This window comes from Tamandua tetradactyla, chromosome 24 (assembly GCF_023851605.1).
Source record: "Tamandua tetradactyla isolate mTamTet1 chromosome 24, mTamTet1.pri, whole genome shotgun sequence".
NCBI classification, from domain to species: Eukaryota; Metazoa; Chordata; class Mammalia; order Pilosa; family Myrmecophagidae; genus Tamandua; species Tamandua tetradactyla.
In genome coordinates, this window is record NC_135350.1 from 49,927,880 (window position 1) to 49,940,358 (window position 12,479).

Below are 12,479 nucleotides of genomic sequence, written 5' to 3' on the forward strand. Positions count from 1 at the left end.
TCAGTATCTAGAAAATGAACAATATACTTAACATCTATGCTATCGGGTCTGTCACAAAGAAGACATAAACCAGTCTTTTGCATCAGTAGACAGTACTGCATCATAAAATTTCTGAAATCAAAGAATGAGAGATGGCAAGCCAAACCGCCTACCAGATATCTCTAAACAAGTGAAAATTAAGAATGGACCCTTGGACTCTTTGATAATTAGTGCCCAGGGAAGGCCTCTTCACTGAGGATTAATGACTCACTTATCCCATGCACTATTTGCTGCACGATATTCCAGTATAATCAAATAACTTATAATCAAGGCAGTTATTAAGAGCTCATTCTTATCTTCATACTAATTCGTACATCTTCAGAGCCCCTACCAATTAGTTCCTTTAAGGTCCAGCTCAAAAGTTACATTACATTTGGGCCCCAGGAGTCTTTTAATAACAAAATATTCTTATATTTCATATAGAAATGTTTTAGAACTTTAGAAAACACAACTTAGAAAAAAGAAGAAAATGAGTTATCAGAAATCCTACCACCTTACTATTGCCCCGTATGTTTGTTTTACTGTTTTATTTTTCCCACTGTTTTGTCAACGTGCTTTTTTTTACTTAGCAAATATATAATGAACATCTCTTTCACGTATGTGTGCATATATGTATGTGTATGTATTTATATACATACATACATGTATAATTTTAATGTTGTATCATAGTCCATGGCATTTTTTTCATTTAGAAAAACTTTAATTGCTGTTTTAAAAAAACATCTGCATGAAGTAGAAAGTAGTTTCAATAACATTACTAGAGAATGTGTTCTAGAAACCAGAGGTAACTGGAGATAAAGTTCAGGCAGCAATTTTATAGAACAGTCCCAGATGGTTCGGCTGAGATCAGCACCTAATGAGGATAAAAACCTTGTTTATGGGAATGTTGGATGATTTCTGGAGAAATATTATATTATGCATAAAATAAATTGTTTTCACAAACTTTGTAAAGTTTCACACAGTAAAAGGGTTTTTCTACATGCACTTCAAATTCATAGCAAGAGTGGCATAGAATACCTGAATACAGAAGTGAGTATTCATGCAGGATATTGAATTCCTTGATATAATAATGCATAAAACAATTTAAAGTGATCATGCTGTGATTATAACTAGGTCTTCCTTTTAAATACAAGCATGGTCCCCAGTGACACTGTATAGAAAGCAGCCACCATTTTCTTCTATGTGTGTCCTCTTGTTTGTTTCTTTTTCTTCATTTTTCTTAATAAACTCTTCTGTTGTTGCTGATGCTTAGCAAAGCTGGTAAAAACAAATTTGCAATCATTGAACACAGTACCCTGACAATGAAGACGTTTAAAACTTTCAGTCTTCTGAGGTGAAGAAAGCACTCTGTGACATTTAGAACTCCAATGTACAAACAAGGAGGTCACTAACTTCCCTGCCTTGAGGACTTTCACAACTTTCTTTATCAGGCCATCAAAGAATGACTGACTTAAGTTTGTTTCAAAGCTAACAAAAGAAAACTCTGGTTCTGGAGTGCTGTAAATAGTCCAAGAAGTTCCATCCGAATCAGCCCATTAATTACAAACTGGCATCAATGGCAGAACCTTGTATCAGGTCATGAATTCCACTCTCACAAGTGGCATCCTTTGCAGTTACACCATCTTTCATGTATGATTGGCCCATAAATGCTGTGTCAAGCCCACTCATCAGAATTTCCAGGGTTTTATCGAGCTGACTAATAAGGTGACTCTCTGGGAAATCCAGAGTATACAAGTGCCAACAGTCAGAATTCTTCTGTCCCATACAGTGTGTTTCTCCGTTTGAGAAAATTGCATTAGGAAACTCGACTTCTTCCTGGAAATTCCAGTGTTGATACCCTTGGTGAGAACGCTTCACAAAATAACTATAAGAGTAAAAGAAGCTTTTAGCTGAGTAGAAAACATTGTCATTCCTTGCAAGCTTCAACAGGGGAACCAGTGCTTTCAGTAAGAGGGTGGTATCATGTCTTCAAAATGAAACATCTCTTGGAGACAAACATGCTACTTTCCCTGAGTGCATAGACTTCCTGCTTGTCAGTTTCTGTCATGTTTATGACTGAACATTGTACATCCTTCAGAAGTATGTCCCACTCAATCCTGGAATGATGCAAACATCCAAGATCCTTGGTTTTCATTGGGCTGCTGCGGAGAGAACCAAATCTCCAGCAACTTCTCTGTCCCTTTGAAAAAATGTGTAGATTCCATCACTGCGAGACTAGAGAGCAATCAACAACCAAATTAACTGAATTAAAACGTTTCTCCTGCCACTGTGGATGGTTCCAGCTGTGTTACTAAAGTTCAGTTTCCTTCTTTAAAAATTTTGCTGTAATTTTATATTAACTCTTCTTTCATTTATTTTTGAAAGGATTAATAAAATTTCCCCAGCTTTTTGGGGGAGCTTAAGTTGAATGTGAGTCTACTGGAAATAAGAAGCAGATACAGTTCAGTCTCTTGTAGTCCTCTGCTTCCCAGTTACAAAGAGCAGAGAGGGTGCTATCTCATGTTGCCAGCCATTGTGTGTAAACCCCACAACATTTTAAAATAGCATTGCTACAAAGCCTATCTCATTTTTCTATAGATAATGATAAATAAGTAGCACTTAAATAGCATTTACTATGTGCTGGGGCATTCTAAATACTTATGTGCAAGGATACACCCAATCTTTGTATTCCAAGGTAGTTGGTTTTATTGTTCAGATTTCACAGACAAGGAAACTTTAGTACATAGAGTCTAAGTAATGATGACTATAATGAATGACAAGCACACAATTATCAAAGCTGGGATAACCTGAGCTGGGTCAGATTCAGACTCTTAGCTACTGTGCTAAGAACTACCATAGTCTTTAACTGAGCATGTAATTATCAGCAGGTTTTCAAATATCTTATCTTTCAACTCTGCAAGACAATTTAACAAGTTAACAACAATTTGAAAATCTCCTCTGAGTGAAATAGATGACAGGCAGACACCTGTCTCCCCTCTCCTTTCTTCATTCCCCAGACTATCAAATCCTTGAAAGCAAGGAATATGTAGCATTATTTACCTTTGTCAGACTAGCACTTGACAAAGTTCCTGGACCACAGTTAGCATGCAATAAACGTTGAAGGAATAAAAGACTAAAGGAGTTTGACTAGTAGCAACCAAGTAAAACATTTTGCATGAAGAGATCAGTTACCATATTTAAACAGAATATGCTGTACATGATTTGGTATTTTCTTCGTGGAGTTGGAATTGGGCTTTCCAACTTAGAACAAAACAAAGTTTAAATTGTCTGCATCAGAAACCTCCAGATTTCATATTAGGAGTGGCTAGGAGCACCAATATATTCTAATTGTACTCTGGATTGCTGTTGCTCTCTAAATTGAGGTTGTGAATTTGGACTCATTACAGCAACTTCCCATGCCTGGGGCCTTTGCTGCCCCCACCTCCCACCCCATTGTGTCACCCTTTTTTTTTGTGGGAACTCATTTGATCTTTTTTTTTCATTTGATCTTGAAGATCTTTTCGAAGTTCTCGTTGACTGATATTTGATGTAGTATCAATTTATCAGTCTGTAGCTTCAGGATGGGCTCAAGGCTCTGCATATCACCCTGGACCATTTATTGCCACGACCAGTTCCACAAAACTTGTGCTGAGAGAGAACACACTAGGTCTTGATGGCCTGCTTTCTCTATACATGACTTTATTTTAAAACACAGTTTAACGCAGCAGCCATTTAATGCTACTTCTACTCTGTAACACTCTTTTGAAATTCTCCTCTCTCACTTTTGACTTTGTAAAAACAGAAAGAAGCAAACTCTGATCTCAGAGTAGAGTTAATCCTGATGGATAAAACTGAAACAAAGCTGTGTTTGTGGTAACTGGAAGAAATACAGCACCAGTACAACAATTTAAGCACAAAGTAACTAATACATGTTTGACTCTCACAGCCCCAGGAGAAATGTGCAGAGAGTAGCGGGGAAAGATCTGAGTTTGACAGTTTGCTGGGTGGGGTTGAAAAGAAATTTGGGGTACTTTCCACAGTTCATAAAACACAAGGTTTCATAGACAGGAAACTGCAAAGAGGTCTGCTTTATCTTCTTTCCTAATTATAAACTAGGAGAGTAGCTTTACAGCATTCAAAATTCCCCCAAGTGAATTGAGTATAAGTAATGGTAAGTCTTCTACAGAGACCAATAGTAACGGGCAGTATTTATTGAGTATTTAAACTGTGCCAGGGACTGTGTTAAGTGCTTTGCCTAAACCGACTTACGTAAACTTCACATCTACTCTGACAGATAAATGCTATTGCCATCCTGGCTCTACTGATAAGGAAACTAAGGCACAGAGAGGTTAAGTAACTTGCTCACTTAGGCAGGACATAACCTTGTGAGCCTGTCTTCAGATCCCATACACGTACCACTGATGGCTCGCACTTCATCCTTGGAGGATACATTTGACAACATAACTCTGATTTCAGTGGGTGTTTTCCTTGAAGACATTCAAGGCTGGTCTTGGAGTTACTATCATTGTGCAGTATCGGAATAACTATCATTTATTTAGTCTACAAATCCGTTATTCTCTGGGCAAGGCTATGCCAATGCAATTACCAGCTAATTAATTTTTAGCAAGTTAAACTCTTCATATGCTTATTATTTATTTGATTTACTCCTCATAGCAGCCTTTTAAGGTTGCTACTGTTATCGGCTGAAGAACTGAGATATAAAAATGTTAAGAATTTCTCAAATACTTTACTGCTATTTACACTGCCACAAATCAGTAGTGGAGGCAGGATTTGAACCCAGTTTGCTCTACACCAATAGCAATGCTTTAAAGACAATGTAAAATTGTAGCAATTGGAGGTTATCAAATTGCTATGAAAGTGGAGAAATCGTAAAGACAGAGGACACACAGGGAAAATATCTGAATTATATATTTAAAATTTTTCTCTGAATTCTTCCTTATCATTAGGCCAGAGAATCCCTCATTCAATGTCTTCATTTGACATTTTTGTAGCTCTTAATTTAAAAGCATCCTATTAAAACAGGATAAAATAGGACAATTGCAAGTCCCTGGTTTCCTATTTTGTTCTGAAGGACTTAACAAACAACTGCAAATCCCTGGTTTCCTATCCACCTTTAAAAGAGTTAATGAGCATCTGCAAGTCCCTTGTTTCTCATTCAGCTCCAAAGGAATTAATGCAAGCTGCAAACTTCAGCTGCAAGCTACATGGGACAAAAATTTCTCCTAAAGCCCCCAAACTTCCCTAAACACTCAAAACCTCCCCAAATGATAAACGCTTATAAAATCATGGGCCCAAAGCAAACTCTTAGTTAATAACAGAAAGCCTGAGGTTGTAAAGATTGTCAAACATCTGCCTAAAGACAAATTTTGGATACCTGACAGGCTTGCCATGGGCCTCAAAAAATGGTTATCTCTTCTGAAACAACGCTAGTTCTGTAAGCACCTGATTAATACAAACCATGTAAACCACTAGTGTTCAAAGGCTACTATGGGAACCGGCCACCAGCAAAAACCTTCTTATAGAACAAGCCAACCCCCTCCCACTCAGTGCATGTCTCTCCCTTGGGCACGTCTGTGTTAAATTCTTTAACGTGTACTCTCTCTCTTTTTCTTTAATAAACTTTACTACTTATTTCTGCTGGCCTTCTCATCTCTAAATTCTTTTAGCATCAAGACTAATGAACCTGGAACATGGTTCAGCAGGCACTATTGCCATCAGGGCACTGGTTACACTATCACTCTAAAACAAGGTGCACAGTCTCATACCTTTTGCAGTTCATTGATTACAAAGCCCAGTTCTCTTTCCGGCTTGCTATTTTTCTCCCGTTTCACAGTGTTCAGGCACTAAACTTAGTGTTCAACAAGATGACTTAAATGCACTTAAGGTGGTGATCCATGGCAGAATATATACATGAAATGTGTATTTCATGTAAATGCAGCTGGTGCTAGGAATGCTGAGAAACCAGAGGATTCCATTAGAAGGACTTTATAGCAACTATAAGGTCTGGGACTGGAACAACATTCTCTGTAAAATATAATTCTGATGCTTAATACATATTTAGACCAGTTATTCTGAAACAAGTAAAGTACGTTTTGCCATCGGAACATAAAGCCACGGGGTCCATTTTGATCTCGACCTGCCACCTTGTGGAAATTGGAAGCAATAAAAACCATGAACAGTGCACTATAGTACTATTACATAGGCTGACATTTATTGTTACATACCATATGAAACCTGTTTTAAATGTTTTCTTGTTCAGTTATCAAGGGAACTCTATGAGGTAACTACTGTCATTGTTCCCATTTTATAGGGGAGGAACGTGGCTTTGAAAGATTAACTAACTTGCTGAAGTCCCATGTCTGGGCAGCTGATTCCAGGGACTATGCACTTAACAATGGAACCACACAGTCCCTCTTATTCTAGTTCAGGATTTAAATATTTAATAAATATCCTTATAAAGGTCACTTACCACAGCCCTCCACTTTGAGATTGCCATGTTCCATAGTTACTAGAACCATCGGAAACATATTTTTAGTAGCTACTAGCTGGTGGAATGGCTATGGGGTAAAAAGGATGAGCGGGAGGATTAGAGGAAGAAAGTTTTCCTTGATTTTCTTTCATTATCTTAGTGGTCCCTTATACGTGCATGATCACCACTCTCTTCATGTTTGTTTCAACTTCCTCATACTCATTCATGCTCAGATAGGTTTCAAAGACCAACTGACTTGGATTCTAAATTTGACTTTCCCACTATGTAACTTTGGGCTAGTTAAATAACATTTCTGAGCTTCATTTTCCTCATCTGTAAAGTGGGGATAATATATATATTTAGACAAGTTATTATGAAACAAGTAAAGTACCATGCTTTGTTCCAGAAAGTACTTTAGGTAGATAAATTGAATAATAACTCTTAGGATAAATGAGACTGATCTAAAATACCTAGCGAAGTTCTTGGCTCATAGCGAGTCCTGGATTCATATACACAACAAAATCTGATTGTTCTAGTGGCAATACTACATCACACTTGAAAAACATTTAATACATTTCGAGGAAGTTCCAGTCATTATCTACTGTGCTCTGTACAGCAACCAGCAGGAAAGGTCACAGTTCTACTTTACAAATTATTATTATGAAAATGTACTGTGTACCTACTACGAATAGGGGTTGAGCTAGGAATTTAGAGATCTGTAACATGCATTTAACATTCAGAATGGTTTCTCAGAAAAGATTACACAGCTAATCCCAGGGAAATAAAAAACCTTAGATTCATCTTTAGCTTTTTGTTTTTCTCATTGCATTCTGCCTCTTCGTGACTGGAAATAAAGGCTATTTTGGCCGTCACGGGACACCATAACTTCGAAGAAGCATAAGTGGTAGAGAGCCAGGTAAAAGTATGCTTCCCTTAATTCTGAAACTGGAAAGCCCTGGGATTTCTCAGAGAAATTGAGACCTCAACCAAGGGCTGGTGCCTTGAGGGCTCTTGACTCAGTCTCAGGAAAGAATTCAAGGACTAGTCAGCTTGGGCAGCAAAATAGTTTAAAGAGCTCGATGCTGGAGAAACCCAGGAGTTCTCAGCTGGATGCCACTGACCCCTGGGAGAAGCCTAGACCCTGACCAGGGGCTGATGCCATAAGTTTTTGACTCAGCCACAGGAAACTCAGCCGCAGGAAAGAACTCGAGATCTAATCAGTGTGTACAGCCAAAGAATCCAGAGACGAACCAGTAAGTACAGCTCAACACTTAAATGCATAACACAGGTATTCTCTAAAAGAGGAGAAGCTGTCTGAGGTTGAGATTATTGCATTATAAGGGCTTGGAGAGTCCTTCCCCCTCTGGCTGATTCATGAACTGTACTTTTTCGCTGGTTCCCCTCACGTACCGACCTAAGTGAGGGCTGAGTGTGTATGGGCTGGTGTGGGTGGGCTGGGTGTGTGTGCCAAGAGGAACTTTTTTGTTATGGGGTTTAGGGTCACTTCCCCCTCCCTTCCTTCCTATCTAATCTGCCTCAGTTCCTTCACGGAAATTTTGTGGCCTCCAAGAAATTCTATTTATGATTTCTAGGTGATGTCTTATAACTCGAATTAAAATTTCATGAACAATGTGATAGCAAATAGAATACAGCAAAAAATTTAATGACTCAAAGCTTTCCTTCCAGGAAGTACTAATGTCTGTAAAATTAAATATTACTTATTGATAAAGAGGTTGAATCTTAAAAAACCCAACTCAATGGTCCAAGTCTTAATATTCTGTTCTGTAAAGAAAAAAAAAATAGTCACACTCATTGATGGAGACGTACTCAATGATCCTGGACTGGAAATGGAAATTTTTTTTATTGCTATCCCAGAATAACAATAAAAAGGGTTTTTCCAAAGATGAGTTTACAAGTCTGTCCTCTACCTCCACCGAAGACAGATCCAGAGGAAAGCAACTGTAATTTCAACGGGTGTGAACTGGGCTGAATGAGACAAGGCTCCAGGATGTTGGAATCAGCATAACAGGAAGGTTAGGTGCCTATAAATCTGTGGTGGCTGAACTAAGGGAACCCCTTAGGATAAGGATTCCTGGTGGCACTAACATGCTCATCCAAATATTATTATTCAAATTTAGACATTTATAAAGCCCTAATCTGCCATAATCGAAACCAAGTTAAAATTCAACAAGAACAAAAACACAAATAGACATTTAAACAGACTAAATGATCCTGAATCAACAACTTGAAAATCTAATTGCCTAGGAAAAAGACACCCTCTTTGAAATTAAAAAAGTCTGGTAGATTTTAAATTACATATAGTTAGGTCTTGGTGAGGTGGAACATTGAGGGGAGAACACCAAGATAGTCCACCAAAATGCATGTTGGAGGAAGTTAAACAGGAAGAAGAAAGTGGATGAAAGAGACTATATTGTGTGTTAGCAGTCCTAGCGGTGAAATAAGACAAGAATAGATAATAAAAGGATTGGAGAGACGAAAATAAAGCTGTCATTATTTGAATTGAAAGGATCATTTTATGGAGAAAACTCAGAATTATTCAAAATTATTAGAATGGTATGAAAAAAATTATTAGAAATAACAGGAAAGTTTAGCAAAGTGGCTGAATATAAAAGTCAATTGGATTTCTATGCACATGCAGTATAGAAAAAGAAAACACCATTTACTTTAGTAGCAGAGAATAGAAAGTTTGTAGAAACAATTCCAATGAAAGACTATTAAAAAGAGAAATGACAGAGCCATGAGAACCAACAGAGCCAACAGAACAAACAGAGCCTCAGGGAAGCTGTTGAAGAAGCCTGGAGAGAAAGCTAACAGACGTCGCCATATGCCTTTCCAGCTGAAAGAGAAAACATGAACATCATTGGCCTTGCTGCACCAAGCTAATCACACAGAGAAAATAAAGAACAAAGGCAGCATTGGTGACTGGAGAGGCCTTTCCCTGATGATGTCACTCCCATTGTAACCGTGGGGTCTGAGGAACTGCAGGGACAGCCCTGGTTCCTTAATGAGGGAACGTTTTCCTCTGAATCCTGGGCATTGCACTGTATGTCCTACAGCAATCCCTTGTCCCAGGCAGCATGACTGGACTGCTCTCCCATAGAGTTCTGCAGGAGAGCTCTGTGAGTTGCCTTCTACATACAGACCAGACAGATTGGGCCAGTCATCCATGCTCCCAATATGTAAGTGAGGGCTACTCTGCTCCATCTGGAACCAGGACCAGGGATCTGCACTGAGAGTGAGAGCCTACTCTGTGCCAAGCCAGTGACAGGATAAAGGAGGGACAAGCTAGGGCACCACAAGAGCCTACTGCCTTTAAGTAGTCTTTTTTCTTGATTCAGTGCTCACCCTGGTATTGCAGTCCATTAACTGTTTTCTGGAACTTTGAATGAGATGTTCCTGCCAGTTCTTGCTGGTTGTTCAAGGGTGGGGGTGGGCGGGTGTGTGTGTGTGTGCTGTGGATAGAGCCATGAAGTGTCTCACTCTGCCATCGTGACCAAGACAGTGGTCTAGATACTCCTTACTCTTGATTAGCATCTCTGCTGGCCTAGCAGGATTGGCTGGTGGGTTCAACCAGATCCTCATACTTGGGAGGTCTGAGCCTCTGATTACTATGCCCTTTTCAGGCTGTGGTTGCTTCATTTGTCAATTTACCTTCAAAACAGGACTGGGATGTCCCGTAATTATTTATTGAAGAATGCTTTGAAAACTATTGCTTTTTTCTTTCTTTGTTTTGTATATATGTTATATTATACAATAAAAAAGTTTTAAAAAATGGGACAGGGAGTACCAAGAGAGGCTCTGGTGGATCACCTGGGATTCAAGTATAGTCCCCCAATATGTAATAGCAGCCTCACCTCTCTAGATATTTAGGTCAACTACCTAGGCCAGTAGGTAGCTCCTTTCTTTATCTGCTGTTCCCTTAACTCAAAGAATCTGAAATTACTAGGCACTTTTATTGTGACCCTGCTGGAACTGTTTCTTCTCTGGAAACAGGGCATCTAGATTAATAGAGCTAAAATAACAAGGAGGGGAAGCACAGATTCCCCCAAGTGAGTCACTGGGAATGATGGTGTGCCAGTTTGAAAATATTATGCACCCCAGAAAAGCCATGTTTTAATCCTGATTCAATCTTGTGGAGGCAGTCATTTATTTTAACCCTAATCCAATACCATAAATTGGACATTTTGATTCGATTATTTCCACAGAGATATCCAACTGTGGGTGAGCTTTCGATTAGATGGAGATGTGAGTCCACCCATTCCAGGTGAGTCTTGATTAGTTTACTGGAATCCTTTAAAAGAGGAAGTGTTTTGGACAGAGCTCAGAGCTGACAGAGCATAAATCACAGAGCTGAGAGAGAGAGCACTGACACAAATGCCAACATTTGGAGAACAGAGACATGGATGTTTGGAGATGCTTGGAGCCCAGCAGATGTTGCTATGATATATTAAGCAAGCCAGAGCCTGAAGAGAGCCAAGAAAAGCCAAGAAATGAAGGCCAGCCCCAGAGAAGCAAAGTGAGGAATCCCCACAGGAACAGAGGCTAAAAACAAAGGAGCCCAGGAACAAGGGATCAGCAGATGCCAACATGTGATTTCCCTACCGAGAGAGGTGTTCTGTACCCATTGACCTTCCTCAAATTAAGGTATCTTTAACTGGATGGCTCAGTTTGGACATTTCTATAAGGTTTAGAATGGCAAACTTGTAACTTATTAAATTCTTCCTTTAAAAAAGAAATGACTATTAAAGAAAAATTATAAAACTTATTAAGCAGCATTAAATAAGACATAGAGAAGATCGATGCTTAGGAAAATGGAATCTCATAGAGATGTCACTGCTCCTCAAATTGGTGTATAGATTCAATACAATTCCAACAACAATCTCAATAGTGTTTCTTTATTTTCTTTAAATGGAACTTGGTAAGCTGATTCGAAAATCTATATGAAAAAGTAAAGGGCCAAAAATAAGCCCTAAAAATAACAACAAGGGAGGATTTGCCCTAAGAGATACCAGATATTAATATTAATATATTAAACTATATTAACTAAGATCTTGGGGAACTGGCTAAGAGAAGGAGAAATAGACCAATGGACTAGAAAAGCAGACACACACAAGGATGGAATTTTGTTATATGATAGAGATAGCATGTTAATTAATAGGAAAGGGAAGGAATATTCAATAAATGGAACTGGAAAAGAATGAGTATCTATATGGAAAGAAGATGAAATTAGATCCTTACCTTACACTAATATAAAAAAATTAACTCTGGATTGATTAAGGAATTCAAAATCAACAAAAAAACTAAATACAACACAAAGCTAGCATCCTTTCTATTTTATATCTTCAGTGTCCTAGTGATTAATCACTGCCTAACAAACTATACCAAAACATAGTGGCTTAAAAACATAAAAATTTTATGACATCTCACAGTTTTGTGGGTCGGGAATTAAGACAGGTTTTGGCTGGGTGATTCTTCTATTCTGTGTGAAATTCACAGAGCCATTTAGTGGCTTTCAGCTGCTGGCTAGGCTTGTCTGAAAGATAACGGTGATAAATAAAATCTAGTAGGCCCTACATGGAGGTGCCCATCCTAAGCCTAAAAATAAAAATCTGAGCTAGTTTCTACTTCCTGTAAATGCCTGGCTTGCCCAGAAAATGAAATTTAAATACAGTCAATCAGTTATCTCATGCTAACTTCCTCATTCTTATACCAGTTAACGTCCTCATTCCTAAGCCAGCTAACTTCCTTGTTCTTAAGCAGCCATATGCTCCCCACTTTGTAAGACTCCTCTAAGTAAAACGGAAACTTAATGTCAGCCAATCAGAACATTTCCTCACTTGATTCTGCATTTGCTCTATATTGGCTTCTTCTTTCTACTCCCTTAAGGGAGCGTACTTCTATTTTCTGAATGGGATGCTGCCCAATTCATGCATCCCTAAATAAAGCTGTG

At 38.5% G+C, this 12,479-nt stretch overlaps 1 pseudogene; it reads right to left on the reverse strand.

The window, feature by feature from the left end:
• Positions 1 to 770: 770 nt before the first annotated feature.
• LOC143667961 (S-adenosylmethionine decarboxylase proenzyme pseudogene) lies at positions 771 to 2,270 on the reverse strand (annotated as a pseudogene).
• Positions 2,271 to 12,479: the final 10,209 nt, after the last annotated feature.